Below are 6,000 nucleotides of genomic sequence, written 5' to 3'. Positions count from 1 at the left end.
TCCACCTCAGCCTCCTGAGTAGCTGGTTCTCTAGTAGGTGTGTACCACCACGCCTGGCTGGTTTTTTGTTTGTTTGTTTTTCTTTTTGTTTTGAGACAGGATCTCACTATGCTTCCCAGGCTGGTCTTGAACTCCTGGACTCAAGCAATCCTTCTGCCTCAGCCTTCCAAGGTGTTGGGGTACAGGCATGAGCCACTGTACTCAGCCTCTTTGTCTCTGGAATCCTAAAACCCCATCATAGGGCCAGTCACAGACTTGATGGTCCATGCTCAGTAAGTGATTGTTGAAATGTCACTGGAGAAATCAGAGTTATAACTATTCTTAAATGGCTTGGCTTTGATTTCAGCATTTTTAATTGTGCAAACAATATCGTAGCAACAGCCATAAAAATAAAAGGCAAAAAAAAAGTCGTTTGCAATTCCCCTAAAATTAACGCCGTGTCCCATGCTTTTGTGTCCGTCTTCCTGAATGTATGGTTTTGCAGTTGTGTTTTCAGCCAGACAGCATTTTGTATCCTGTTTTTTTCTCCACTTCAAAAACTACCAGGGCCAGGCAGGATGGCTCATGCCTTTAATCCCAGCACTTTGGGAGGCTGAGGTGGGGGGATCACTTGAGCTTAGGAGTTTGAGACCAGTCTGGGCAATACAGTGAGACCTCATCTCTAAAAATAATACTTTCAAGAGGACACATTTCTATCAAATACATAAGACCTTTATTTTAGGGGCTGCATATATTCCATGGGGTAGATGCACCCCTGATGGCTTAGAGGGGCTCTGAGTTTTTGGACATTTGAATGTTTTCCAATTCTTTGCTGCTTCAGCCAACACTGCTGTGAATATCTGTTCATCAGGTGTTTTCACTGACCCCATACCTCTCCAGGAAGGATGGATCTCAAGACACTCTCAGACCCCCCACTTTGAATACAACATTCTAGTGTATCATGTCTCCTTCCCCCGTCCCCCATGCACAAGGAGAAAAACATTAGGGGGTCGTCTAAGTGCCTGCTTCCATCACTAAAAGATTTAATCGTGTTATTAAAATAAGCTCTGTCACTTTTAAACTTTGCCTAAAGTTTTCCTTTTTATTTGATGAGTCACCTGCTCATATTTGGAGCCCTTTCTGAAACAGTCTCATGATTTGCTTTTCCCTGTTCCCATTTCAAGCGATGTGGACATAACATTGCTCAAGCCCAGGTTAACATAGGTTGTAGCTTTTAATTTATCCCATTGTTTACTTTCTTAAACTGCTTCTCTTTGTATTCCTTCTTGTAATCTCTTCGTTCCTACCATCAGCATTAGCAGTTGGCATTCTTTCTGGGGACTTTTTGTCATGGAGAAACAAACTTTCAACTTTTCACGAGAATGGTCCTGTATAGGTAAATGAGTATGGAACAACCAAGGCAGGTGGAGTCCTGGGGTTGGTGGGGGGTCCACTCTGCTCCCTCCTAACTGGGTGGCACAGGAGGCCTCTTTGTACCTCAGTCAAATGGCAAATCAGCCACTTCATTGATCGCTCCAGTAGGAGGTGGTGTGTGGTGCCTCCCTGAAAGTTCAGAGCAGAGCATGTATCTGGGAGGAAAGGTCAAAGCTCCTGTCCATGGCCCCTGTGCAACTGTGAGTGCTGTAAGCTTAGGGCCCACATCTGTCCTGCTGTGTGTTGCCAGGACCCAGCTCAGGGCCTGGCCTAGAGCAGATGCCCAGTGATTGATCGTTGAGTGAATCACTAACCGATAGGAGAAGACTTCCAGAAAGAGCAGGCATCTGCACTGGGTCTTGTCAGGTGGAGTCTATGGAAGGGAGTGGGGAGGGAAGATGAAGAGAGAAAGGGATTTCAGCAGGACCTTGTTCAGCCCATAGCACAGATTTTGTGTGTGTGTGTGTGTGTGTGCATGTGTGCGCACGCATATGCATGGCTTGGCTTCAGTTCCACTTGGGGTTGGGTAGAGAAGTCATTCATTAATTCATTCAACAAATGTATTTAACCCAACAAATATTGGGAAAACCAACATTATCTCCTCTCAGTTCTCACCATGTGTCATGTACTGTGCCAGGGCACAGTTATCACAGGGCCTTCCTTGACAGTGAGAAGGGTCAGGCATTGCCAAATCCAAGGTCATGAATATTTACTCCTATGTTTTCTTCTTAGAGTTTTATAGTTTTAGCTCTTACATTGAGGTCTTTGATCCAATGTTAATTTTTTTTTTTTTTGGGCAGGGGACGGAGTCTCGTTCTGTCACCCAGGCTGGAATGCAGTGATGCTATCTTGGCTCTCTGCAACCTCTGCCTCCTGGGTTCCAGTGATTCTCCTGCCTCAGCCTCCTGAGTAGCTGGGATGACAGGAGCCCACCACCATGCCCGGCTAATTATTTTTTATTTTTAGTAGAGACGGGGTTTAACTATGTCAGCCAGGCTGATCTCAAACTCCTGACCTCAGGTGATTTGCCCGCCCCGGCCTCCCAAAGTGCTGGTGTGAGCCACTGCACCGGGCCTAAATTTTTATATATAGTGTGAGGTAAGTGTCTGACTTCCCTCTTTTTTATGTGGCTATCCAGTTGTCCCAGTACCATTTGTTGAAAAGACTGTTCTTTCTCCATTGGATGGTATTGGCACCCTCATTAAAAATCAGTTGACCATAGATGTATAAGTTTACTTATAGATTCTCAATTCTCTTCCTTTGATCTATATGTCTGTCCTTATATCAGGACCACACTGTCCTTGATTACTGTTGCTTGTAATAAGTTTTGAAGTCAGGAAGTGTGAGTCTACCTTCTTTCTTCTTTTCCAAGATTGTTTCAGCTGTCTGTGGTCCTTTGAAATTCTATATGAAGTTTAGAATCTCCTTGTCAATTTCTATAAAGAAGTTATCTGGGATTCTGAAGGGGATTGTGTTGAATCTGTAGATCAGTTTGAGGAGTATCATCATCTAAGTAATGTTAAGTCTTCTGATCATGAACATGGGATGTTTTCCCAATTATTTAGATCTTCTTTAATTTCTTTCAACAATGTTTTGTAGTTTTCAGGTACAAATCTTGTGCTTCTTTTGTTACATTCATTCCAAAGCATTTTATTCTTTTTGGTGCTGTTGTTAATACAATTGTTTTTAAAATGTCATTTATTAAATTGTTCATTACAAGTGCAATACAAATTGATTTTTATGTATTGATCTTATGTCCTGCAACTTGCTGAATTCATTTATTCATTTTAATAGCTTTTTAGTGAATTCCTTAGCATTTTCTGCATACAAGATCATGTCATCTGTGCATAGAGATAGCTTTACTTTTTCATTTCCATTCTGAGTGTTGTCTACTTCTTTTACATCTAAGAACTTCAGTACAATGTTGAATAGAAGTATTGAAAGCAGAAATCCTTGTCTGGTTCCTGATCTTAGGGGAAAGCATACTGTCTTTCACCATTAAGTATGACATTAACTGTAGATTTTTGGGTAGATGCCCTGTAACAGGTTGACGGAGTTTCCTTCCATTCCTAGTCTCTTGAGTGTTTTTTTTTTTTTATCATGAAAGAGTATTGGATTTTGTTAAGTGGATTTCCTGTGTTATTTGAGAGGATCTTGTGATTTTTTTTTATTCTATTATATGATGTATTATGATAATTGATTTTCAGATGCTGAAAATCAACTTAGCATTCCAGAATAAATCCCACTTGATCATGGTATATAATTTTTCTTATATGTTGTGTACTCGGTTTGCTAATATTTTTGTTGAAGATTTTTACACGCATATTTGTAAGAGATATTGGCCTGTAGTGTTTTTTCTTGTGATGTTCCCTCTGCCTATAATCTTCCTAGAATTCCCCCCAGAGTTCAGATCAACCATCTAGGCTCCCATGTGCTACAATAGCCTGGGCCAAATTATCAGCTGCCCCCCTTGGGAAGAGCACCAAAGCATCTTTGCAAACATCTACCCAAGTGTCTGGGGAGGCAGGACTGACTGGCATTGGCTGACTATTGGGTCTTTTTACATGTATTCTGTCATTTGACCCTCTCAGCAACTTGTGAATGTAGTCATGTATGCCCATGGTACAGGTGGGGAAGCTGTACATGATAGATCCATGGACTGCTCTGAGAACGAAAGCTTTTGATGATATCTCACTATACAACAAATCTGTATTCAGTTTTATTTCAGTTTATTGTTATTTCAGAGAATAATGTAACAAACATCCCTACTCGCACCATTCAGCCATTAACATTTCTCATATTTGCTTTCAGTATTTTTTTCTTCAACGAAATAAGGTATTATGAATAAAGCTGAAGGTCATTTAACTACTCTCCTGCTTCAATTCTCTAGAGACCATGATTCTTCCATTTTGGTGGTTATCCTTCTAGAGAGACCATTTTTTTACTTTTATATATGTAAATATGTATTTAAAATAGCAGACACTATTTTTTGCCCTTATGTTGTTCATAATTTTTATTTCATGCACACAAATATTTACATATCTTTATGAATTTGGAGTTTTTAGGTTGTTGTTTCTTTTACAAAAATGGATCATTTTGTACATACTTTTCTGCTTTTTGCTTTTCTTACTCATCAGTATCTTGAGGAAATTCCCTTCTGTTTGGCATAGCTCTAATACATTCTTTTTAGTGTCTGTATAACATTAATATTATCCATCCATTTGCCTTTTGATAGGCATCTCCTACTCTGGTGAACAACTGTATGACAAGCACATATCTATTCCCAGGTACGAGGGTTTTAATTTTTATAAGACACATTTCCAAGAGAGAGAGTTTCAAGTCAAAGGATATATGTATTTTTACATTCTAATGGTTGTTGCTGGAATGCATTCCAAAAAGCCTAAAATACTTCCCATTTACCCTGGTTTTGAACAAGGGTACTCATTTTCTCACATCTCCTTGGCAGTAGATGTTACTTAATATTTTTGCCAGTCTGGCAGATGAAAAATGATATCCCACTGTTATTTCAGTTTGTATAGCCCTGAATTTGAACATCTTTTCATGTGCTTTTTGACCTTTTGAATTTGGTTTTCTGTGATTTGCTAATTCGTGTCCTTATCTCAATTTAAAATTAAGAAATAATTCTTCTATTGGTAACAGTTCATTAATATATCACAAATATTAACCTTTTTTCTTTGTATTGCACATATTTTCTTGACTCTTTTATGGTCTAAATTGACCATGTGATCTGATGCTCTATAAAAGTTTTAATTTTTATATTATACATTTTTTTGATCATAGAAAAATTATTTTTCTTCTGAGCTTTGGGGTTTTTCTAAGAAAATCGCCTATATTTATTCTTGGAATTGTTGAAAAGACCAATGGAGTAGTATACTGCTGGCTTTGTTATGTAAAACTGTAGTGATTCATTTTGGTGTCTAAGGGCCAATTCAATGAGGAGGATGATGATGATTCACTCAGTAAATATTTATTCATGCTTTACTATTAATGAGGTTCCTTGTATAAGCACAATATATGTATTATTTCATTGATTTCTCATAACACTCTGTGAGGTGGATGCCACTATTACTTATTTCCAATTTATAAATAGGAAAACTGAAGCACAGAGAGGTTAAGGAACTTTCTTAATATTGCAAAGCCATACGTGGTAGAGCTGCCTTTTGAATCCTCACTCCCTCTCTCTACAACCTATACTCTTAACCATTGGGTGTTTAGTTAAAGAGGAGAGTGGGGGTCTGCACAGCCTCAGAAACAGGCTCTGACAGAAGAGAAACAGGCTGTTGATGGAAACAGAAACCAAAAGGGTGATCGGTATGGGCTTATCAGAAAGGGCTGCACTTACAGGGGATGAAAGCTCTACCTAGGATGGGGATCCTGCTAACCCCAGATTGACATCTACCCCATGTTATGTACAGCTCCTGGTTTTATGGGCCCAGAGGCAGGGCTGGTGATTAGGGGCACTCCATGTGCCATGTTGTCAGCTTGATCAATATCACTGTCTTGGATGGCTGGCAACCCATACTCTACCTACTTGTAATGGTTAACTTTATGTGTCAACTTGACTGG

Source organism: Nomascus leucogenys, chromosome 2 (assembly GCF_006542625.1).
Source record: "Nomascus leucogenys isolate Asia chromosome 2, Asia_NLE_v1, whole genome shotgun sequence".
Lineage (NCBI taxonomy): Eukaryota > Metazoa > Chordata > Mammalia > Primates > Hylobatidae > Nomascus > Nomascus leucogenys.
The sequence above is the reverse complement of the archived record's forward strand: the minus strand, read 5'-3'. Positions refer to the sequence as shown.